At 41.0% G+C, this 26,640-nt stretch overlaps 1 protein-coding gene across 1 annotated transcript in view; it reads left to right on the forward strand.

The window, feature by feature from the left end:
- CILK1 (ciliogenesis associated kinase 1) overlaps nt 1-26,640 on the forward strand; it is a 1,332,417-nt gene that overhangs the window by 636,518 nt on the left and 669,259 nt on the right. The window lies entirely within an intron of this gene.

Raw genomic sequence — 26,640 nt, forward strand, 5'->3', positions numbered from 1 at the left:
TGTCCTTCTTGGTGTACTTCTGCTTACCCATTGTATGTTTAGCAATGACAGTGTTTATAAAACTTCAACTGTAGCCGTCATTTTTTGGCATTAGCTGGGCATGATACAGTATCTAATTCAGGTTGATGACATGTGCTTGATCTGGATTGAGGAGAGGGACATCATTGTCAAAAGTAGCATTTACATCTGTAGGCATTATACTGCTCCCTGTCTGAAGCTTTCTCAGTCTGCTAGATGTTCATCATGTTTCACTGTTGCAGTCATTACTCTTGGGTTATCCTGCTGGCAGGCTACCCTCAGTCGGCCAGAATTCCAAAGTCTAGGTCCGGCGTCGGTTGCTGTCCCTCTTCCCTGACGTCAGTGCACCAGGGGTTTAAAAGATGCAGCTGACGCCATTTTCTTCAGTCTTTCTTGCCGCGCGGTGCCCGAAGCAAAAGCAGTTCGCAAGTGCTGGTCAGCCGACTCCTGAGATTTTCAAATCCGAATTTCAGAAGAGAAGTCTTCATTAAAGCTAAGTACCCCATTAGGGAAATTTTTTTCTTGCTCCAGATCGATGTCAGAAAAAGTTAACAATTGTATTTCTTGTGGGAAGCAAATGCCTCATAAGAATTTTCACTCTTACTGTATCTCTTGCCTAGGCCTGATCAAAACGTTGCTAGCTGTTGGTTTTGTGCTAGATTTAACCAATGCACTATTAAGCGTTGGTTTGATTTTGCATTTCATTACTTTGGCTGAAGATTTAATTATATAATGCCATCAGACAAGCCGACAACCGGAGTTTACAAAAAAACGTAAGGACAAGGAAAAGGATAGGCATCCGAGGTCCAAAACCGATGAGGCCTCGGCTAGGCCAGTCGCCGGTTCTCATTGAGGCACTTTCGCAGCCCCTAGCACCTGCTACCTCAGAGCCACAGGCCGCTTCCGACTCCCACGTGGAGCCGACTGGGCCTCTGGATACTCAAGGTACCGGACACTCGGAAATCATTCCCTCAGATGGGTCCGGAGCCATTGAGCAGGCATCTGCTTCTGAGGGTGTCTTCAGACCTACACAACTATATATTAAGCCATCTTCAGCTTCAAAGACAAAGACTAAAGCAGCTCTAAAGACAAAGAAACAAGTACAGCATTCTCCTACTCAGTCTACCATGCCTAAAAAACAGATGCTCAAAATGGTTGAAGACCTAATTACTTTGATCAGGGGCTCCCATCCCCCACCTGGTAAGAGGCCTAGGCAAGAGACAGTATTATTCTTCTGATCAGGTTTCTATTTCCTCTGATTCCTCTTCTAAACAGGATTATTCCATGCTTCCCTATGAGGATTCTGATGCTGAAGAATCCATTCCTTCAGCCTCTCCCCCTGAGGATTATTCTTTTGGGGAAACCCTGCATACCATGAGGGAGCATTTCCACTGGGAGAGCCAAGATTATTCCGAATCTAAGAAAAGGCTCAGAGACTTTCTGCTACTTCCTCAGCACAGACCCCTTGCTATTCAGCCTGTTTTAGACATTGTAGATGTATTTTCAGAGTCCGGCCTGTCCCCTGACTCTTTACCCCCTGCACCTGCTAAGCCAGACAGATAGTACAGGGTTCCGGATTCTCATAAATTCCTGTATAAAAACCCTGCTGCTGATCCAGAAACTATATCTCAAGGTCCCAAGGGGGTTAAAGCCTCCACTGCAAAAAACCCTGTCCCCTCTGATAGGGATTCTAGGGCTCTAGACAGACGGGTGGAAAAAAGTATACACTTCTGCTACCTTGGCCGTAAGGGCTTTAAATTGTCAGTTTCATATGCTTAAATATCAGCAATATTTAATGTCACTGCTTAAACAGAAATTGTTGACAAATACTGAATGTTCAGAGAATAAGGAATTGCAGGATTTATTGCATGCAGCTGAACAAGTGGGGCAGCATACTTTGCAATGTGGTTATGATTCACTGGAGGCCTCGTGCAGGACCGCTGTCACAGGTCCTGTTATTAGAAGGCATACTTGGTTAAAGGAACAGAATCTGCCTGATCATGTTAAAGCAAACTTATTAGATGCACCATTGCAGCATAATACTTTGTTTGGTACTAAAGCAGAAGAGGTTTTGAAAAAATGGAGGATAAAGCAAAATCCATGCAGACAGTTAAGGATTTCTTACAGGTACAGCCACCCAGGTTTAGCAGGAACTGGCCTTCTAAAACTTGGTCCTTTCCAGTGTCAGACAGACCACAAAGAGGCAGATCTCAGCCCCAAGGCTCATACAGGCCTAAACAAAGGGGTGCTCCTACCTCCAAAAGCGGAGAAGACAAATCACAACCTTACAGGAAACAGTCCCAATGACTTTCCTCTGCCAGATCCAAGCACTTTTCTTTTGGCAGCACCCTTAGGGGGAAAACTAGCACTTTTTCATCAAATTGGCAAATGATTACCCAAGACAAATGGGTACTGAACATAGTGTCCCAAGGCTACAGGTTCCATTTTCACACTCTACCAAGGTCAAAAGGTATGCCAGACCTGCCACACAATTATTGGGCAGAGGCACAAAAACTAATTACAGCCCTCATGGACATGAGGGCCATTCAGCAAGTACCACAACAAGAGCAGGGGCAAGGATTTTACTCCAGACTTTTCCTAGTACCCAGGAAGGACAGAACCTGGAGGCCAATACTGGACCTGTCTATACTAAATACATTTCTGGAAGTTCCAAAATTCAAGATTTTGATTCTACAGCAGCTACTGCCCATGCAGTAGCATTGGACCTAAAAGAGGCATACCTGCATGTCCCAATCAGACAATCTTGCAGAAGATTCCTCAGATTCATAGCTGGCTCAATGCATTACCAATTCTCTGCACTGCCCTTTGGCTTATCTACTGCGCCCAGGGTCTTCACAAAGTGCCTGGCACCAGTAATTGCATTTTGCAGACAAAGAGGAATTCAGATATATCCCTACTTGGACGACTGCCTAATTCAAGCAGAGAACAAAGACATTCTTCTAAAGCATCTGGCGTTTGTAAAAAGATTACTAACTGGCCTAGGGTACACAGTAAATGAAAATAAATCAAAACTAGTGCCCTCTCAAGAGATAATATTCGTGGGTGCAAGCTTAAATACAACTGCCCAGATGGCTTATCTCACGCCAGACAAACAAAAGCAACCGACTTCTTACTTCAAGAAATTGGCAACAAAAACCCACTTATCTGCAAGGAAAATCCTGCAGGCCCTGGGTTTCATGGTATCCTGCATTCTACCAATTACATATGCCAGACTGCATATGAGGAAAATACAGTGGTATCTAAAAAGTGTTTGGACTCAGCATTGCCACAGCCTGGAGACAGTAATTGCACTCTTTCCCTGCCTGCAACAGGAGTTTTGATGGTGGGCAGAAGCCTGTCACCACAACAAGGGTCTGCCATTCAGTTTTCCCACAGCCAGACAGACACTGACAACGGATGCATCAGATTATGCCTTGGGGGCCCATATGGCAGGAAAATGTATTTAGTGCACATGGCCTGCAAACCAGATGCATCTTCACATCAATCAAAAAGAAATGCTAGCTGTTCAAAATGCCCTGACAGCTTTCAAGGATCTGCTTCATCCAGGACAACTACTGATAAAGACAGACAATACTACGGTCATGTGGTACATAAACAGGGAGGTACACATTCCTACCCCCTCTGCAGACAAGCAATGACCTTATGGGACACAGCATTGGCTTTTCAAATTCACCTACAAGCACAATTCCTGCCAGGTAAAACAAATACTCTGGCAGACGAACTAAGCAGGAACCTCACGGATCCCCACAAATGGAAACTGGATCCACAAGTCTTCAGCATGATAATAAGGAAATGGAGATGCCCAGACATAGATCTGTTTGCCTCCCCTAACAACTGCCAATTGCAGAGATTTTGCACAAGGATTTATCACAAGCAAGCATGGAAAGTGGACGCCCTATCCTTCAGCTGGAAAAATCTAACAGTATATGCCTTTCCACCACTGCCTCTCCTTCCCAGGGTACTCCTAAAGGTCAGACGAGAGAAGCCAAAAATGATACTGGTTGCACCAGACTGGCCACGCCAGCACTGGTACCCAGTCCTAAAGAGCTTGTCTCAAGGTCCAGCATGGATATTGCCTCAAACTTCTCACTTGCTGACCCAACAAAACAATCAGATCCTGCACACCCAACTCAGGACCTTAAATCTGGCTGCATGGCGGATAATGTAACCATTCAGAACACTCCTCTGTCAAAAGCTATTATGGATGTTATCTTGGAGGCCAGGAGGCCCAGTACCAGAAAATCTTATGCAGAAAAATGGAGGCCAGGAGGCCCAGTACCAGAAAATCTTATGCAGAAAAATGGAAGAGATTCTGTGCTTGGAACCAGGAACAAGGCATTGACACGTGTATACCAGATATACCTCAGATTTTACAACACCTAACTGAGATGCTGAACAAAGGCCTTTCTTTCTCATCTATTAAGATTCATGCCTCTGCCATTTCAGCCCATTACAATACAGAACCACCTATCTTATCTCATCCTTTAATAAGGCAGTACCTCAGAGGGGCCAAAAACATTAGGCCTCCAAGGAGAGCACCAATTCCGGCCTGGGACCTAAATTATGTTTTGGAAAAACTCACACTGCCTCCTTTCGAGCCAGCTTCAACAGCAGATGTAAATTTTTTATCCTGGAAAACAGCTCTACTCCTAGCAATAACCTCTGCAAGACGAGTCTCAGAGTTACAAGCACTCATGGCTGGTGGAACCTTTTATCATTTTTCATCCAGACAGGGTTTTTCTGAGGACAAACCCTTCATTCATGCCTAAGGTGGTATCCAGTGTGGCCCTCAACCTTCATTCATGCCTAAGGTGGTATCCAGTGTGACCCTCAATCAAACCATTCACTTGCCTACCTTTTATCCAAATCCACAGAACAAGGGTGAGAAAATTCTGCATTCTTTGGACATACACAGGCAGTTACGTTTCTACTTGGACAAACTAAAGCTTTCAGAAAAAATGAGCAACTTTTAGTGTCATATGCTGCAGGATCACAAGGAAAGGTTATCTCAAAACAGACTATTTCTAAATGGATAGGCCATTGCATTCATTTCTGCTATTTTCAACATGGCAAATCAGTGCCTAAGGGCATTAGACCTCATTCCACCGGAGCCGCAGCCACTTCAGCAGCCTTCCTCAGAGGAGTACCAACCAAAGATATCTTAGAGGCTGCAACTTGGAGTTCAGTGCACACTTTCACAAAGCACTACCACTTACCTCTTTACTCTAATTCCAGAGCAGGCTTTGCCACTGCAGTTCTGCAGGGCCTCATAGCCTCTCCTAATCCTATATAGCCCAGCCACCCATCCTCAGCTTTGGGATTCAACCCAAGAGTAATGACTGCAACAGTGAAACACGATGAACTTAGTACAGTTGTGTACCTACCATAAATGAAGATGTTCGAGTGTATTCACTGTTGCAGTCCAGGTTACCCACCCACCATCCCTCTTCTCTTTGCTGGGACTTTTCTGCATTTTTCTATCCTATACAACCTATTTGGTGTATTTGCTTATAGATAAAGGGAATGTTATTTTTGTGCATGTATTTTTATTGGCATATTTTTTCAGCCTACCAATTTGGGGGCACCTGACATCTGGGGCAAGAAAAACTGAAGAAAATGGCGTCGGCTGCATCTTTTATACCCCTGGCGCACTGACATCAGGGAAGAGGCGACAGCAACCGACGCCAGACCTAGACTTTGGAATTCTGGCCGACTGAGGGTAGCCTGCCAGCAGGATAACCCAAGAGTAATGACTGCAACAGTGAATACACTCGAACATCTACATTTATGGTAGGTACACAACTGTACTTCACTCCCCTTTTACCCATAATTCTCTGTGTATTACTGTTTTGAAGTATGTGTATTTTGTAGTACTTAGTTGAAAAAATGGAGAATAGATTAAAAGTGGTCACAATATCCAATTAGGACAATCATTCTTAGTGTGCTTATTATTTTTATTTTATTTATTTATTTTGCATTTGTTGACCGGGATAGTCAGACTGGATGCATGTCCGTTTACAGCGGAGGCCCCGGGAGAAAAGCTCCATAGAATAACAAATCATCATAACATGTCACATATTACAAATAACAAATATATTATTTACAGAGATTAAATGGGCAGACAATACAAATTACATCTAGAGTATTTTTAATGTGTAGAACATTTTGCTACTTTCCTTTAAAGCTGTTCTTACTGCATGTAGGGACAGGTTAAAACACAGTAAAATTGTTTAGAATTATGTGGTTTTGTACACATGAGGCTAACATTTCATAACCTTAATAGAACAGTGATGATCCAGAGGAAAACTGAATGTAAGCAAATTCTGCTGTTTTATGGGCCTTACTGTAAGGAAAGGATTCAGTAGAGTCAGCTGGGATTTTATGAGCAGAGTAAAGGTAGTATTTGCATTCCATGACAGAATAAATAGGGTTAATTAGGTGTGTATATGAAGGATCAGATGTAAGAATTAAAAGTAGGATTTTTCCTCTCTGATAAGCTGTGTTTGAACACAGGAACAAAGCTGGTGTTTTCCTTCCCCTTTTATTTGCTTTATATTTAGAGACAATCAAAGAAAATAAGGGACTCACAACTTCAATGAAATAAATCATAGGGTAATCAAGAAAAGTTAGCTTTATTCACAGATGATATTATGATGTACCTGAGAAATCCAGAAAATGATATTTTGGTGTTGTGGAACAGTCTGAGACAGTTTCAAGTCTTTTTGGGATGTACACTTAATGCAGGACTGCATGGATAAGGCAATCCCAAGCAAAACAAAGACTCTTTGTACCAAAGGCAAGCGTCCACTCTGGTGGACCCCAGCCATAAACAAACTCTACAACAAAAGGAGGAAGCTACTACAAGATAGAGCAAAATCCTTAAAAGGTAAGACACCCTTGATCACTATAAGTAAAAAACTAAGAGCTCTCATAAAATCATCCAAAGCAAATTTTGAGAGAAAAATAGCTAAAGACTCAAAAGACAATCATAAGGCCTTCTTTAGCTATGTTAGAAACCTGGGAGGAAACTCCCAGATATGCTCAGAACTAGTTCAAAATGATGTGAAGATTACTGATCCTACAGACATTGCCAACATACTGGCTGACAGGTTCAGTGCAAACTTCTCCCCTCCCCAAAAGGAGAGATATCTATACCAAGCGATTGCAGCCCCCAAACATCTCCAACGCCCAAGTGAGAACTGCTCTCTCCAAAGCAAAAACACAGCATCCATGGGACCTGATGGTGTCCCCGGCTGTGTGCTCCACGAACTCAACGAGAATTAAACCCACAGCTAGGACAGCTGTTTAATCATAGTCTTACCTCTGGATACATGCAGGAGTGGCGCACTGCAACTGTGGTCCCACTTCACAAAGGCGGTGCCTCCACCGACCCTGGAAATTACCGCCCATTAGCTTGACAAGCCTTATCTGCAAAGCCATGGAGAGGATCATAATGGACCTCATAAATAAAGACATAGGGAATTTGCAGACTTTGGATCCATCCCAGTTTGGCTTTGTCAAAGGCAGATCATGCCTTCTAAACTTGGTTGACTTTTTCAAACAGTCACCAAAGCCATTGATGAGGGAAAGGCAGTCCATACAGCCTACCTCGATCTGGCGAAGGCCTTTGATACAATACCCCACTCGGGTATCATTGAAAAACTCATCAGCTTAAATGTTAACCCATACATCACAAGATGGGTTGCAAACTGGCTGAGTGACAGAACCCACAGGGTCAGAGTTGCTGGCGCCATGTCAGACTCAAAGCCTGTCACAAGTGGTGTACCACAGGGCTCAGTCCTGGGCCCACTCTTGTTTGGCATCTACTTTTCCAAGTACAAGCAAACACAGGAGGGTTATGGCTGACAAAGTTTGCAGATGACTGCAAACTGGGCGCCATAGTAGAAAACACATCTGACACAGATATCCTTCAGAAGGGTCTCACAGAAACGGATAACTGGTGCCAGAGCCATGGCCTAAAGTTAAATGCCAAAAATGCATAGTCATACCCTTCGGGAAAAACAAGGTTACCCCTAGCTACCAAATAGGTGGCAATCCACTGAGTACAGAAGAAGTTATCAGGGACCTGGGGACCCAGGTTGATAGTAGTCTGTCATTCGACACCCATGTAGCTAAAGTAGTTAGGAAGACCTTCTACATTGCCCACCTTATCATGAAGGGATTCTCATCTAGATCAAGGAGGTCATAGTCTCCCTATACTCATCACTCATCAGACCAATGATTGAGTACAATGCCCCATTCGAATGTATCTGACCCGACACTTGCAGCAGCTGGAGAGGCCACAAAAGTTCCTCACCAAAAGGATAAAGGGTCTCAAACATCTGTCCTATGCTGCCCGACTGAAAGAACTCCAGCTCTATTCAGTCGCCACCGCTTGCTCAGAGGTGACCTTTGCCTAACATACAAGGCCATGTCAAACCCAGATTTGATGAATATGCTTCACCTCAAAAAATCTAGATCCGTCAGAGCCACAAGGGCGGAGACTTAAACCTCGACACGGCTATTAATAGGGCGTGCTGGAGGGATAGATTCATCACCCAAAGACTCCCTATGCTGTGGAATAAAATCCCGGTATATGTGAGGCAGAGCACCTCGCTGGCCTTGTTCAAGAGAAATCTTGACCAATGGATGGGAGATCGCAGATATACCCCAGGGATTACCTCAGTGTCACTGCTCAACAGAGGCACAGCAAAATAATGGGTATAGTTCCCCATACTAAAGGGGTGGCGTAAGCCACAAAACTATGGGCTAGGCTTGTAAATGCCCTCGGGCAGATAGCCTAGTATGAAACTATGAACCTATGAACCTATAAAAGCTATACTGTTAAACCAGTACCTATGTGAATTGACTCAGCAATGCCCATGTTTCTGTGAACAAGGTAGTATTTAGGTATATAGATTAAAAATGATTTTGTTATTGTACCTAAGGATGCTCTTCATATTGCTGACTACTGCTGTAGCCTAAGCTGTATGGATTATGTCCTGCATAGGATATAACAGCTAGCCAGCTTCCAAAACGGTTGCCTTCCATGCACCCAAAGCGTTAGGTTGAACTGAGCTGATTAAAAGGATAGGCTTAAGTGCCAAGCCTTTATGAGCTTTCCTGCCTCAGAGTAGACCGCTCCTGTTTTGAGGATCGACTGTTTGCTAATACTGTTCTGTTGCTGGGCAGATAAGTTCCCTTCTGGGATGAGGATCCTTGCGCATTACTCTTTAAGTTGTTTATGCAAAGTTTTTTTTTTTTTTTGAGAAACAACTACTTTTATGTTAAGGAAAAGTATTTTGTTGACTGCCTTGTGACTTGTATGTAGTTTTAAAACAGGCGGGTAGTTTACCTTTGTGGTAAAAAGTTGTTAAAAGTTATTTGAAACTACTTTTTCTGTGGAGCAACTGTATTTATTTTATTTCTGGCGGCTTGGAAAGGGTTTAAAGTCCTTTTTATTGTGGGGTTTTTTGTGCAAAAAAAATGCTTTTTTACTTCTTTACTAACCATTTCTGCTAAGCTTCCCCCAGGAAACAAGCACCTTTTTGAGTTGATTATGGAACCTAATACAGGTCTCTCGATCAGACCTTCTTCCAGCCCCAAAAAGAAAAATGTAACTAAGCAGCCTTTACCATCACAGCAGGGTAATTTGCCACAACCACAAGTGGGTGAATGCTGTGGCCAAAGTTGATTCCTCATGCCACCCATCTTTTTCTTTGGATTCCTCTTGTGTTGTCCATATAGCCACCATGGACTGTGGATCCTCTGTGGCTTTTGAATCCTATCAGTGGGCAAGGGAGGGCCACACTTGTCAGCTATGGGAGAAGGGGCAGAGAATGTGTTCTTGCTTAACCAGAATGTAGTGCCCATCCCTGAGGGGGGGGTGTTGCTAGGAATACTGGGTCTGCTTGCCCTAACTTTCCTGTCAAAAAGGGACAGAAAACTAAACATTAAACTTTATTTGCTTTCTCAGGGTTACTAGAAGCAGTTCCTCATTCCCATCTAGGGAGATGAAAATTCCTGGAGGCCATTTCTAGATCTTCCTTTCCTGAATCATTTTTGATAGTGCCCATGGTCAAAATGCTATCACATCACAACCTGTTACCCCTTTTTCTTCTTTTGTGTTTTAGTAACTGTAGGTTTAAAAGATACATATCACAATCCTGTTCATTCAGATTTCAGGTGTTTCTTAAGATGTGTGTCTGGGTCACATCAGTTCACTGCCTTACCCTTTGGGCTATCCAGTGCTCCAAGAGTGTTCACAAAGTGTCTTAACTGCTGTTATAGTCCACTGCAAGTATGACGTCCCTCCTCTGGGCCAGTGATTAAGAAATCTCAATCCTCAACACTGACACAGGTAGGGGACGTTCACTTTGAGAGAAAAATAGACACATAGACGCTGTTGTCAGACATATGTCTCTGCACCAACCACAATTTCCCTTAAGAGCACACAGGGAATGCACACTCCAGTCCTGAGTCTGGATATCCTCTCCAGGCCTCATATAAGACTCCACACTGATCACCTCAGAGCTGAGTACTCAGCCAGGTGTTCAAGACAAGCCCTCCACCACCCTCTATGTGAAATCAGTGCTCTGTGTCTTTGTTCCAAGAAACACACACACACACACACACACACACACACACACACACACACACACACACACACACACACCTGGGAAAGGTTGGCACAGATTTACCCACTATGTCACTTCCACCCAGACTATAAGGTACATACTGCCACCAGAACACCCCAAAGCCAGCTACTCTAAGGTATACTTGGTAAAATTAATACTTATACAAATGGTAGTGTTTCCATCAACAAGAGTTTCAGGAATATGAAGCAGCCATAGTGCCAGTAAATAAATGCAAATGCTCTCAAAGGTTAAAATATTTTCTAAAAGACAAGCCACAAAGAAAGGTTTAGATATATTTAATAAAAAAAATAAATATGACAATACTGAATATTTGTTCACAGTAAACACCAGAGTTTAAATTCACAAGAAATATAGAAACAACACAGATGGAAAGATTCAGACAGATACAGAAAAACAATATTTAACTAATCTCACTATATATTCTTAAATGACTGAAGAATTACTGTCCCCTTCTTACTTGCCTGGTCAAGCCAAGGTGAAGTTAGAGGAGTGTCACGTGTCAGGTCTAATATCAAAGTGCCGAGTGCTATGGAGAAGTCTCTCACTAGTATCTAAGTACAATTTCAGTTCTGGCTACAAAATGACATCACATCTGGTTACCTGACTCTGTGGTTCCCACACTACCCCCTCACTAGCAACTGAGACAGAATTTGGCACAGTTGTGTCACAAGACACAAATAGAACTTTGCTAAGGCGTAATACAGCATCTGGAAGCTGTAAAACAATTAAATCGCTTCTACCCTTCCTGCAGAAAGGCTTTTCACAGATATTGCTTCTCTGGCTGTATTCAGACCTGTGAGATGGAATATTTATGGCTTAATCGAAGTCATTTAATTTCAGGCTGTTTTTCTTAAGGTTAGCTGGGCTGAGCTTAACCCCTTTCCTTCCAGTATTGTCTGTTAAACATTTCAGCAGTTACAACAATATAGTCTGACATACACATATATTTCTTTTCTGTCCGGCAGGACCCACTGTTGATATATTTTTAACACAAACAGCTTTACAAATGCATTTTTATAACACTAGCATCTGTACAAATCAGTTGTATATTCAAATGACATTTAATTCTTTACAAAACTCCAGCTAGCTATCCTGGCATATGTTACACATGCACTGCCCTTCTCCCTATGGCACAGCTGGCACAACCTCACATCATCACAGCAAGCTATTAGGGTATTCATATTTTTTCATATTTAGATGACTTGTTTATCTTTGCATTTTTTTCAAAGTGTAAAGAATCTCTTGCTTGGGTAAGAGATCTTGGTTTGGGATTTCAAGTGAACATTCAAAAGTCTTTTTTGACTCCATCACTCAGGATTGCTTTGCCAGGGTGCATGTTGGACACCTCAGTACAAAGAACTTTTCTTCCACAGGAAAACATAGGTCAATATTTTGATCTGTACCATGGGTTTTCTACTCAGACTTCTGTCACAATGAGTGAATACCTCTGGATTCTGGATCTCCATGTCATGTGATTCTTATTATACCTCTTTTAGTATTCCATATGGGAAAGGTACAATATCTGAAGTCTTTTTGGTCTCAGCACAACACCCCTTGTGTTTTCAAATTCCAGTACTGACAATTGTGAAAAAAAAAATCACTTGGTAGAAACATCATATATCCCTAAATCTGGTTCCTCCTATTCTCCTCTCTTGACCCAAAGCAGTCTGTCACTACAGATGCCGTAGTCTTTGCTTTGGAAGCCGTATCAAGGGTAATAAAGATGATAAAAGCAACATAAACATAAAAGATGATGGCTCTAAAGACTCAGTCATCTGTGGTCTTCAGGACCTCTTTAGGTGGTCGCAGGCAGTACTATAGTGATGTACATAAACAAGCAAGGAAGAACCAGATCTTGGCCCCTTTGCAGGCTAGCTGTGTTAGCATGAGATGTAACTTTACAGCACACTCTCACTCTGCAGGCATCTTAAATTCTGTTGGAGCAAAATTGTGTAGTGGATAAGCAGGACCAACTCTCACTAATGAAAAGTGGAGTAGAAGGTTTTCCAAGGGTCTGCCAATATTTGATCCATCTGTGGGAAATTCCTCAGGTAGATCTTTTTGCCTCATCTGTAAGCAATCAACTGGTACAATTCTGTATCAACAATCTATGGAAGAAGGCTTGGAAGATGAATGCCTTTTCTTTTCATTGGACAGGAATGTTTCTGTATGCTTTTTCACCCTTTCCACTGATATCAAGATTCAGAAGGAATCCTCAAAGATCATTTTGGTGGCTCTCTCCTGGCCAAGGCAACAGTGGTCTTTCCTTCTTTTGGAATTGGCCAGGAGCAATTACCACAAGCTTCCTCACAGACTGGATTTATTCTCACCAGAACAGGGGTGTTTGATGCACCCTGACCCCAATTAACCAACCAAAACTGACTGCCTGGATGTTAGGGTCTTCATACATTTTACGCATCTGTTTTCTGAGGGTATGCAACAGGTACTAATGGAGGTAAGAAAGCCTGCTACTGCAAAATCATATAAATAAGCAAATGGTAAAGAGTTTCTAGTTGGTGCCAACAAAACAACCACTTCAGGGTAGTGTTCCTCTGGTTTTACAGTATTTTTATGAGTTATATCTTGTGGCCTGTCTTACTCCTCTCTCAAGGTTTGTTGGCCATTTCATTATGTCTGCCTAAGGAGCCCTCTCTTTCAATGCATTCTCATCTGAAAATGTTTTTGAAAGGGGTGCTGCATAAGAAGGCCCCCAGAAGACTGGTGGTTCCTCCTTGGAATCTTAATTTTGTGTCAGAGAAGCTCACACTTGCTCTATTTGAACCAGCTCATCTGGCAGAGTTGAGGTTCTTAACCTGGAAAGCAGTTTTGCTGATTATGCTGACCTCTACAAGAAGAATGTCTGAGTTGCAAGCTGGTGGGTCAGCCTTCTCTCATTTTTCACAGAAACAGGATTTCTTTGAGAGCTAGTCATTCATTTATGCTTAGTGTTATCCAAGTTTAGGTTAAGCCAAACAATGTACCTCTGTTTCTTTCTAGAAGTTGAAAATGAGGGAGAAAGGTTACTTTGTATCTTGAATGTCCACAAACAACTTGGCTGCAATCTTGATAGAATACAATCTTTCAAAACTTCTAATTAATTTATTTTTCCGAAGGTAAGGAGAAGGGTTAAAGCAGACCATTTCTAAATGGTTGTCCTAGGCTCTTACCTTTTGTTATTCCCATCACACAAAACAGTTCCAGGGCATTGGCTTCATCTACGGATTTTTGGAAAGGGATGGACTCTAGGAGCATCTATAAGCAGCAACTGTGTCCTTTTTGCATACTTTTACAAACCACTATAAATTCAGGTCTAGAACAGACTTTGCTAGGACGATTCTCTAGGGGTTCCTGGACACTTCCCCTTCCACCTCCCATTTGTTCTAAGCTATGATAATCTACCAATATAGCTTAGGGTACTGCAGCAGTGATCAATATGAAGAATTTACAATTGTGTAAGTAAACCTGCCATAACTGCAGATTTTCAAATAATCACTGCTGCAGTAGTCACACCCTTCCTCCATCCCCTTTATTTTGTGGTGCATTTTTGTATGCCAGGGTTTGGGCATGTATTTTTCTTTTCCTAGCAATGTCCTTTCAGGGCTAAGTCTCCCTCTCTCAGTTGGCATTAAAGCTCTAAAGAAATAGGGATATGGCCTGAACTTTGAAAGCTGGATGTCTGTTCTGATCTATGCAGGATGAAACCCATATAGCTTAGGTTCTGCAGCATTCGAGCAGCTACTGCTATGTAATTTTAATTGCATAACTGTACTATGTGGGAAGTGATTAAACAAAATAATACAAAAATTAAAAAAATGGAAGCTTTTGGTTATGGATGTGGATAGTAACATACAAGTAGTGAAAATGTTTTGAGTACCTTTAGTTTTATATGTAGGTCAGACATATTTTTATCAACCAGAAGAAAAGCTGTTTATGATTAATTATCAAAGAGTTAAAGAAACATTTTGGGAGTGGAAGAGGGCAAAGAGATGAGAGGGATGAGTTGATTCTGTCCTTATTACAAGGTGGTTTAGAATTACTTGATTTGAAGGGATAATTACTTCTACTTACTATTCAGTAACATTGTTTCCCCTTTCTTAATCTCTATGCATTGTATCAGACATCTCTCACCTATGTCTCTTCATCCTCTTATCTTACCCTTACCCCAATATTTCTCCCTTTCTTGTACTCCCCACTATAAGTAAACATAGCTTACTTACTAGCCTTCCTCTTTCCTTTCCTCCTATTTCTGACCTTACAACTACATCATTTTACATGTTATTTTAAAATTGCTAAATGTACCTTTATAATGAATGTTAAAATGTATGTATGATTTCGCATTTCATGTTTACTGCTTTTATCTCTACTCCTCCTTTGCTGCTAATTGTTTTCTATGTTATCTGGAGCTTTTCTCCTCGGGTCTCTGTTGAAAAAGGGTATCCGCCCAGCCAGACTAACCAGTTAACAAATGGCAAATAAATAAATAAGAGCTGTGGCTCATGTACATTATACAAACATAAGGATATAAATCAAAGTGGAAATGGGTGATGATGAAACAAGTTGGGAGTTTGAGAAATAAGGAGACAGTTGGATGTTGGATGCAGGTCCTTAAGGAGAATAATAGCAGCAATATATAATTTTATATTCATGATGTTGCTATTCTAATAACTAAGCCAACACTAGACTGGACAAAGGAGAATTTGCATTTAGGGATGGCTACAGGTTGAGGTATAGAAAGTAAGCCACAGGTAGCTGGAGTTTACTGAAGAAAATTAGCAAAGAAACCAGGATATTGGGAGCAAATAACTAGAGAGAGAGAGGTAATAGAATGGGATTAGACCAAGCAGAAGTTTAAACTATAAGTCAGAGACTGCCTTCCTTTCCAGGATTGATATCAGAGTATAGGCAAAGAAACTGATAGGAGAGTTTGTTTGTCTTTTCGGCTTTTCCCGGTTAGGGGTCGCCGCAGCGGAACTCTGGTCCGCTAATGATTGGCAGTCGATTTTTATGGTGTCGAGTTGCCAGCCCGATGCCCAACCTTCAGTGAAGGCATGCCCATTCACGTTTGCCTTTCAGAGGCCACTTGACCATGGGAAGGACATGCAGACTCCACACAGAAAGCACTCCAGCCAAGAATCGAACAGGAGAACCTCTTGCTGTGAGGCAACAACGCTACCGCTGTAACTGATAGGAGAGTGCTAAGTGAAATACCAGCTCTGGTAGTGTTTTTAGTCGCGTTTATAACAGAAGATGCTGTTAAAAGGGGTAATTAGTAGAACATGTAAAGTACTGCATGGTGATTATAAGAATTAATCAGAGTGGGTTAGAAAGATTGGGAAGTGAGACTGTAAAAGCAATTTACAAAGGAACAATGGGAAGACATCTGTATGGTTTGCAAGTAGTCAGCAAGGTCCACAAGGTTTAAGATTTATTCTTGGAAATGTTTGCATAGGCACTTTTAATACCCCAAGCAGACTTCAAAGATTTTTTTCCTCAGGTAGACTGTAAATGTTGGAGGTGTGTTGAGAAAGAGAGGGGTAATTAGGAGCATGTTTTTTTGGAAGTGTAATGTGATGCCAGATATCAAAAGCTCACTACAAAATACTTATCAGAAGTGTTGGGGAAGCAAATAACCTTAAGTAAATGTTGCATGCAGAATAATGTTCAGGAAAAGGAGTGAGATCTAAAGGATGGCAGGAATTGAGCAATTTATGTAATATTGGAGTGAATGACTGAAGAAAACATATATACTAAATATGTGTATTGCATAGAAACAATGAGAAATGTAACTGTAGTTTGTTTCCTTTTCTATTACTGTGTGTTCTTATTTTGTTTCAATTGTGATTTAATAATTATTTTAAATGTTTAGAATTGTACAGGGTTCAGCACTTGCCCTCATTGAAGCTATGACCTTAAGCAGTGCTTTGGGGTTGGCTCCTTTGACCACCAGGGCCAAATGAGTAATTGTTGGGGATAAGTCTCTCAAAAACACGGGTGCCTTGTGTTCCTCCACACGAAAAAAATACATACATATAAGCACACATATATGCTCATTCTCCTGCTGGTGTAATTAAATTGGTTGCTAAAATTATGGCTGAAAGATCTCCAGTTAGGTTGGTAAAGACTAAGGTTTCATAACATTGCCACATTCAGGAGTCCATAATGTTATTGGCCAAAGACTTTCATCAGCCAGGTCCTTTAGATGCTGTTCTTTTCCTCCACCAAGAGTTGACTTTGAAACATTTGTGGAGCCATGTATTGGAATAAAACTAAAAATGCCTACTGCCTCTTCCTCCTCCTCTGATGTCTGAACATAGTCAGCACTTGTTGAATCCATTGTGCTTCTGACAAATCATTCCATTTTTTTCACTAATCCTTATCTTGGTGCCAGTTTGAGGAGGCCATAGTTAACCCTTCAGCCATCAGTGTCAACTCTGGCAGGTTTCTCAGTCTGATGCTGTCTTGATAGTAGACTTAAGGCCTTTGTCAACATTGCTGTTATCAATGATAATGTTTTTTCTTGCTGTACTTTAAATATCTTTGGGTCTTTTGGCCTTTGGGTCCGAAGTCAGGTCTTTGGTGTCAAGCTTAGTGCCAAGTTTCAGTGTCATAGACTCCAATAAGGCAGACTTTAACTTTAGATTATCAGGGTCAAGATCCTTGCCTTTAGACTTGATATTAACAGGTTTTTGTTACAGTTGCTGAGGGTCAGATGGCCAGGGGCAAGCTTGATGCGGATTAGTAGTGTCAGTGTCTTTCTGTCGATCTTTAGCAGCAGGAATTGATGCCTTCAACGTTGTGTTAATTTACATTGATGTAGACACTATCACTGGAAACTGCTCCACTGCCCTTGTTTGCATGAACTCCCTGTCTCACAACATCAGTTTGTGCCAGGAACTCTAGCCATCAGCCTTTTCAGTCAGTAGGATAGAGTAGCCAAGAGCCCTATGCAGGATTATTCTAAGTTGTCTGGAGTAATGCCAATTTATTCTTCATTCCTAGATCTGTCACCTCTAAGGACCAAGGGAAAAACATACGTGGAAGAGGAAGCAAGTAGATTGCGTCTCACAGACGAAACCGAGGGGAATGGTCCACAGACTTGAACACCCCCATGAAAGATCCTGCAAGGTTGCTGGGAAATGAATGCCTTCTTAAACAACAAAAGTATCCCTGTATCAAATGTGCCACCAGAGTGTCCTTCGAGAAAATTGCTGAAATGAGAAAACTGTTGAAGCATGCATTCTTACTCAGTGTGGTGTGAACAGCCTGCTCAGCTGATTGCCTCCTTTATACATTTGGTTAAGGGCATTCTGAGTAGTCATAGCACCTATTCCAGCTAAAATTTCAGTAGCATTTTAAAGGCCTTTTTTAGTTTGATAACAACCAAAATTACTAAGCTGAACATACTGCATACCAACTTAACACTGCCTAGTGTAATGTTGCTGTATGTAAAGTAAAGCAATTTGTTTCACTAAATGTTTTTTGTAAGGGGGGACCATGCCCTGGCCACCCCTTCTCAGGCCCCCATAACTTCATAGAAAAGACATGTTTACTTTTGTCTGTAGTGCTGCAACCTTGGAAGTAGAATGCTTCAAGATCAGAGGTATAGGAAAAGAACCTTCACTTCATAGAATATAGGAAGGATACAACCACTCTAAAAAGATGCTTGATAAAAGCTGTATTGTAACTTTTTTCTTTGCAATACTTGTTAGGGGTGGTGGGGCACTCTGGAATCTGTATGCAGCATTTGCCTGTCAGAGGTTGGAAAGCAAAACAAAACCCATTTTTTAGATTACTTAATTTTAGTTCCACAAAGTCAGCACTCCTTGAACCACACACTTCAGCAACTCAAGTAAATCCTTGTAGTAAATGGCCGCAAAACACTTTGGGAGTGGTAAAAACACTTTTTATTAAACCAAAATAAATTGATAAGCGCTTTCGTCAAGAATCTTCTCAACTTCATCAGAGCTTTGATGAAGTTGAGAAGGTTCTTGACAAAAATGTTTATCGGGTATTCCAAAGACATGCATCTGGAGCATTTCTCCCCGGGCCTCCGCTGAAAACAGGCTCTGTGGAACCTAGTCGGACTTTCCCGGTCAACAAATGATAAATAAAAATAAAAATAAAAAAATCTGTTTGTTAGTTTGGTTTAATAAAAAGTGTTTTTACCACTTCCAAAGTGTTTTGCGGCCATTTACTACAAGGATTTACTTGAGTTGCTAAAGTGAGGGGATCCAGGAGTGCTGACTTTGTTTTTCTACAGTTTGTGGACTTTAGTGCTTTTTTGGTTAATTTTAGTTCCAGTTAACAGTAGAAATGTATGCATCCTTACCTCCAATCCTGCCCTTTATTTGTGTGTATTAGGGAAGATAGAAATTTCTTCAGAAGGGATGGCTAGTGAGTGGGATAAAATGAAAATGGGAGTTTAAAATATAGTAGAAATACAAGGGAAATGTGTGGGGAAAAAATAGTTGGAGAGGGGCTTATGATTGTTAAACTATTACAGAATAAGGGGAAACTCACAGAACAAGAAGACGAGAATAAGGGGAAACTCACAGAACAAGAAGATGAGGAACAACTGTACAGTGCTAAATGGAGCATAAGAGAGTATTTAGATAATATGCATGAGCTGAGAAATGTTGCTGTTAAGCAACTATTTTTGATAACATCTCCAGAACACAAAACATTATCATAATGTCTTGGGCAACAGAAAGTAGAAAGGGTTGTCGCCAAACTTATGGAGCTTAAGAGCTTAAATAACAAGAGATCCTACGGAGGTATCAGAGACATTTTAGAATTTTTTTGAAAATTTGTATAAAGCAGAGGAATGTAGAAATCAGGAAAAAGCGCACATTTATGTAAGACTTAATTATGTCAGTAAGATTTGAAGATGAGGATCAACAATAGTTAAGATAGGAAGAGTTGAGAGGAAAAATGGTAATGTATAATCAGTGAACAAGGATGGAAGCTTGGAAATTAGGAGGAAAGTGATGAAGATATGAAAGGCTTTAACAATATTTTAAAAGGAAGAGAAGCACTGGCATCTTGGAAGACAGCTCTGGTGGCTGTATTACCCAATGAGGGTGAAGATCCTTCAGACCCAGCTTCACATAGACTTATTGTCAACTTTAAACTCCTCCCTTGTTAATAGCCCATTACTACCACCTGCTCTGCACCCCTGTATCTCTGCCAGAATACCGTGCCTGTAATTTGTCTGATTGCCACTCGTACATAAAGCTGTGGTTAACCTCTGTCGTAGTAGGCCCCCTTCTCTTGTTACAACTGTTTTTAATTTAATTTCTCTCACTTGTGCCTTTTTTCAGTTAAACTCTTACTCACTTTAAGCGAAACGATCACCCATTTTTACACTACCATTTCTTTCCTTTAATCATGACATTCGTATCTGAATCCTCTTGTGGGCTTTTAAGGATTGACACTTGGCAAAGGCTTTCCATTTCTGAGCAGATAAGTTCCCTTCAGGGGGGGAGTGACATTCATTTCACTTTTTGTTATACAATTGTACTTTTTCTGAAAAATAATAATTTTAAATCTAGGAAAAGGTGTTTTAGTGACTGTCTTGTGACTGCTAAAGAGTGCTTCTTTTTGAGGGCTTTCAAGGATTGATCATTGTCTAACACTTTCCATTGCATGGCAGATAAGTTCCCTTTGGGGAGCAAAATATTCCACTATTGCTTTGTGTGACAGAAATTGTTCTTTTCAGAAAAATAATACATTTAAAGCTAGGTAAAAGTGTTTTTAATGAGTCTATCATGACCTTTAAGTTCTTTAAACTGGATTGTCACTTTTTTACCTTTGTGAAAAAAAGTTGTTTAAACTACTTCAAAACTATTTTAGATTAAGTAGAACTTGATTTGTTTTGCTTTTGATGGCTGGGATAAGTGTTTATAAAGTTCTTTTTGCTGTTTTTTGGGGCTATGTTACTTATTTACTACTTACTGTTTTACCCAATTACTGCTGCCAAGCTTTCCTGGGAATCCAGGACCTATTTCAGCTTAGCCCTGGAACAACTTACCGGTTCCCCAGTTCTACTCTCCTTCAGATGGAAATAGAAAAATATTTTTAAGCAGCCTTTGCCACCACAGCAGGCTGATAAAAATTTCTCAGCTGTAGGTGGGTGACTGTTATAACCAAAGCTGGTTCCCTGGACCACTCGTCATTTTCCTTGGGGTATTGCGGGTTTAGTGCACACAGCTACCATCGACTGGGGTTTATACATGTCCTCTGCAGCTGTTGGAGTTTCCTTAGTGGGTAAGGAAGGCCACTCTTGTTGGTTATGGGAGAAGGGGTAGGGAATGCCTCTCTGCTTAGCCAGAAAACTGTGCCCATCCCTAGGGAAGGTTCTGCTGCTGAAAGTGGGTCTGTTTCTTCATTTTTTCTTGTAATTTCTTCACCTCTCTCAATTATCCTGGATAGGAGTAATATATTGGGCATAGCTCAGTGTTATTTGCTGGCTCTTGATCCTCCCTGTATGGTTATTATGATTTCTTATACCTGGAATTCCAGAACGTACTCCTACTGCTGTTGTTTTGTCTACTTTGGAGGATGTTTGCCACAGTCCACAGTTTTCCTGATAGCCAACCTGCTGGCTGTAACAAAGCAGTTTATGAAATGCCTTAGTCTTTAAGTTTTTGTATACTCATCCCAGATCTGACCCAGCAGCTACTGCTTTAGTGAACCCTGCTGCTGGGATGGGAAACACTTTTTCTCCGTATTTAACAAAAGCTCTTATTTTGCAGCATTTGACTTCAGAATTCTCAGTTATAAAGCTTATATGTTGAACTTCATGCTTGCCTCTTGTAAGAATGAATATGAGGAATATGTTGGCATGTTTTTCCTCTTGTGAAGAGAAATCTTATTTGTGCAACTTTGTGTCTTCTGTATGGCTGTCCACTATTTGCAGTGTGCTTATGATTCCACTGATGCCATTTACAGTACTGCTGACACTGGAACTGTTATGAAGGGGCTTGCTTAGCTGAGTTCTCCAGATGATGTCAACAGTGACGTTTTGAATTATTCCCCCGGGCAAAATAATTAGTTTTGGGACCATCTGTTGCAGAGGTCCTTAAAAAGTATGACAAAAGAAGTAAGCTGTTTCAAGTAATCTCTCAGTTCTTCTAACCTTCCTTCTCTAAGTTTGCCAAGAGGGTTAATGCTATCTATACAGCCTTATTTAAAAAGCAAAATAAATAAATTCAGCAAGCTTAAGGTTTTCTATGTCTGGATATTCAGTGATCATCATATTGATCACTGCTGCAGTAGCCTTAGCTATATGGTTATAGCCTGCCAAGGCTGTAACAGCTGGCCACCTTCCAAACTTCAGAACACCTTCTATGCATGCACCCTATCTGTCAAGCAGCCTGAGCTGAGATAAGTAAAAGACAAGTTTGGGTGCAAAGCCCTTCAGAGCTTTACTATGGCCAAAACAGAAGGCTCCTGTGAAGCTTTCGAGGATCGACAGTTGGCTTGTGCTTTCCTTTCCTGGACAGATGAATTCTCTTTGGGGGGAAAACTTCCTTTTTCTTAACTTTGTTGATGTTTTATTACTTTCCTCTTCAGTTTAAAAGTAGTGTAAAGTAACAGAAAATGTTTTTCCTACCAAGAAAATGTGCTTTTTATTTTGTGGGGGCCGGCATAATGTTTTGAAGTGTTAATTACTGTGTTTTTTCAGTCAAAAAAGGAACTTTTGTGGGTAGTGTTTAACAGCAATTGCTGCTTGTCTTCCTCAGGAAAGAGGCACTATTTTATGCTTGATCTTGGAACAGATTACCAGTTCAATGGGCAGTCCTCCTTCCTGCCACAAAAAGATAAAAATTAAGGAAACTGTCATTGCCACCACAGCAGAGTAGCAATTTGCCTCAGCCGCAGATGTCAGTTGTTGTACCTCAGACGACTCCTCTTTTACCCAGATCCCAGATTTAACAGTTGCAACCTCTAATGGTCCAAGGTTTAGCCACATATTCTGCAGCTGTTGGGGTCCCCTCAGTGGACAAGGGAGAGCCACTCTAGTCAGTCCTGAGAGAGGGAACAGAGTAGGTTTCCCTGTTGTGTCAGAATGCTGTGCTCATCCCTGGGGAAGCAATTGCTTCCAACAGGCCCCATTTTTTCTTGTCAAAAATAAAGCATGTATCTACTCCTCAGATTTCTTTGTATAGGAGTAGTTTACTGGATCTGGTTTAGGATTTAATGCAGGCTATTGATCCTTCTTGTAGAGTAGTTTCTGGTAAAACTAAGAGGGATTCCTCTTTTTTTTTTTTTTTGAGAATACTCAAGATTATGAATCTGAACAGGAAGATGCAAGGACAGATGCAAGTTTTTCCTTGAGATTTCTGATTCAGACTCTGAGGAGAGCTCAGTTTCTGTTTCTCCTTGTGGGGGGGTTCTCTTTCTGTGAGACTGTTGCTAGAATGTGTAAGTGTTTTTAGTTGGAGAACCATGAGGTTTCTTTGTCCATCAGAAAACTGAGTTGTAATAGAAGGATTTTCCAGAACCTATACCCATTCTTTTTGTTCTCTCGGCTTCAGAAGATTTATACGTCGCTGTTTGCAATTTTCCTGATATTCAACTGCCCCAGGTAAGGCAGATAGGATGTATAAAGTTCCTCAGTCTTTTACATTTTTATATACAATTCCCAAACCTAACCTAGCAGCTATAGCTTTAGTTGATCCCACTGCTGCTAAACACTTAGAAAATTCTAATCCTAGTCTTTCTAAAAGGATGGGAAATATTTTATAGGTATAGGGGAAAAATGTGTATTGTTCTGCAACTTTGATTTTCAGAATTTTGCATTGTCATGATCGTATGTTAGTTTGTTCTGCCAAATTGTGAACGTTTGAGGAATGTTTTATGTGCAGTTTCTTCTTGAGGAACAAAATGCTTTAAATAACTTAGTTTCTTCTATTGCACAGGTCACTACTCGTTGTTTGCAGTGTTTGTATGACTCTGTTGATACTTCTACTAGGGCTATGGCCACTGGTACTGTTTTGAGGAGGTTTCCATGACTGCATTCACATAACCTCCCAGATGAAGTTAGAAATGAGGCGTTAAATTCCAACTTAGTTGAGATTTAGTGTTTCGCTCTTCTTCTACAGGAGTTATCGAAAAAGGTTTGATGAAAGGGACAAGTTGTTCCATGGAATCTCAAGGATTTTACATCCCTCCTTTTCCAAATTGTCCAAGGGATTTTTATCTCCAGTTTTGGCAAAAAAAACAGAATAAACAGTCTCAACAAAATTCTGGTAAACAGATGTTTAAGAAGAAATGGCAAGGGATTCAAGAAGGATTTCTTGAACCTCCCAAAACCAAGGACAGTCCAAGTCTGAATGATTATTCCAGAGACCTATAACTCCCTCCCACCCTGGGCCCTTTTTTTCTTCCAGAAAGTCTGAATCTTCATTTTTCTGTTTGGCACCAGGTTATTTCAGATAAATAGGTTCTGAAAATCATTCATTGGGGTTACAAATGACAATGAGATTAAATCCCTACATTCTAGGGGGTCATTTCTAATTCTCCAGATCAGACTTTGTTTCCACCTGTTCTTCATCACATGCTGTTTCAAGAAGTGATAAAACCAGTTCCTGTTTCACAGGTAAGGAAGGGTTTTCATTCATGGATGTTCCTAGTGGCAAATAAAGAAAATGCTTGGAGACCAGTTTTGGATCGTTCTTTCATAAACCTGTTTGTGATGGTGCTCTAATTCAAAATGTTGTCATTTCATAGCCAATTGATGTAAATCTGAAAAAAATGTAGATGTGTGATCTTTTGAAAATTTTACTTAGGAACAATGTTTTGTTTTTGTTCCAGAATAAATGCTACAAGTAGGCCACTGGTATTACCATGGGCACACCGGTGGCAAATTCATATGCTAACACAGTAATGAACTGTTGGGAATCAGAAGCGATTTGGGGCATCTTTTTATGAAAGGGTGCTCTTTTACAAAAGATTTGTGGATGACCTATTTTTAATATGGGATGTCCCACTAAATGATTTAAATGATTTTATTGCATATTTGCAAACGACTACATAGGTTCATAGATTATTACTAAGCTAACCTTCCTTGCGTGCCATTTTAAGCCTAGCCAATTGTCCCTTGTGAGACTCAAACCCTGCACCTTGTGTTTGCAAGGCAAACACCTTAACCATTAGGCCACCCTCCCAACCCCTAACAACTTTTTTAGCATTTAAAAAAAAATTCTGTATAGGAGTATTGATTTTTTAGACGTTTCAATAAAGAAGAATGCTGTGGGTCAATTGGAGACAAGATTATATAACAACAAAGTTAAGAATACTTATCTAGCAAGAGACAGTATGCACCTGTCTCGTGTTCAATAATATTGTTAAGAACCAAATGGGCAGAGTAAGTTGGCTTAACACACAGGATGTGGATTTAGTACAACAGTTGAATGAGATGGCAGGTGATTTTGTAGCAAGGGGTGTCATCATCAACAGCATGTTCAATGCATCAAAAATGAGGTGCTAAAGGATAGACAGTATAAATACTCTCCAGTTTTGAGGACATAAATAACAAGGTGATGCTTGCCCTGGTCAAGACACAAAACTCTGTGAACCATCTTTGGTCCCCAGGAATTCTTTAAGTGGTTACAGGCAATTCCACAGTCACGTAGCGCATGAACAAGCAAGGGAGATCCAGGTCACAGCCCCTTTACAGACTAGACATGTTAGCTTGGGCTATTGCTTCACAGCATAGTCTCACTCTGCAGGCATCCTACATTCTTTTAGAATTGTGTTGCAGACAAGCTGGGCGAAAGTATGACAAACCCTCATGAATAGAAACTAGATTGGGGGTCTTCCAAGATTTCATCCATCTGTGGGGAGTCCCTCAAGTAGACCTTTTTGCCTCCTCTCTAAACAGTCAACTGGCAAGATTCTGTTCCAGAACTTTATGCAAGAAGGCCTTGAAGTCAGATGGCTTTTTTTCCTTTAAAAAGGAATGTTCCTGTATGTTTTTCCACCCTTTCCCCTAATATCCAGGGTACGTCTGAAGACTCAGAAGGAAATCCCCAAGATCATTGTGGTGATCCCCTTCTGGCCCAGGCAGCAGTGGTTCTCCCTTCTTTTGGAAATGGCCAGGAACAATTACTACAAGCTTTCTCACAGACTTGATCTACTCACAAGAACAGGGGTGTATATACCAGCATCAGTCACCTTAAATTGACTGCCTGAATGATGGGGTCTTAATTCCTTTTAGGCCTCTGTTTATTGAGGATGTGCAGCAGGTACTAATGGAGGTAAGAAAGCTTGCTACTAGGAAATTAGCAAATGGAGAAGTTTTTTTTTTTTTAGTTGGCGCCAACAACATAGCCAGCACCCATTCAGGGCTGGTGGTTCTCTGGTTTTACAGTATTTGTGTGAGTTAATGTCATATGGCCTTTCATATTCCTCCATCAAGATTCATTTATCAGCCATTTCAGCTTGTCTGCCCACGGATCCTCTTTCAATGCATCCTCATATCAAAATGTTCTTTTAAGAGGTTTTGCATAAGTGACCTCCAAGGAAACTAGTGGCCCCTCCTTTGGCTCTTAATTTTGTGTTAGAGAAGCTAACGCTTGCTCCATTTGAACCAGCTAATCTGGCTGACATGAGGTTCTTAACACGAAAAACATTTTTACTGATTGCCCAGACATGTGCAAGAAGGGTATCTGAGTTGCAAGCTGTTATGGCGAGTCAACCCTATCTTATCTTCCATAGGGGCAGGGTTTCTTTGAGAACAATTGTTCTTTTTTTGTGAAGGTAGGAAGGGACATCCTGTATCAAAGAGGCTATTTCCAAATGGTTGTCTAAGGCTATTACCTTTTGTTATACTCACCATAACAAAACTCTTCCAAGCAGGGTCAAGGCTGACTCTCCCAAGGGTCTTGTTCTCATCTATGGCTTTTTGGGAAGGGTTGGATTTTAGAAATATTCCAGA

This window comes from Protopterus annectens, chromosome 2.part2 (genome assembly GCF_019279795.1).
Source record: "Protopterus annectens isolate FY-2018-M chromosome 2.part2, PAN1.0, whole genome shotgun sequence".
In the NCBI taxonomy this organism is placed as follows: Eukaryota; Metazoa; Chordata; order Ceratodontiformes; family Protopteridae; genus Protopterus; species Protopterus annectens.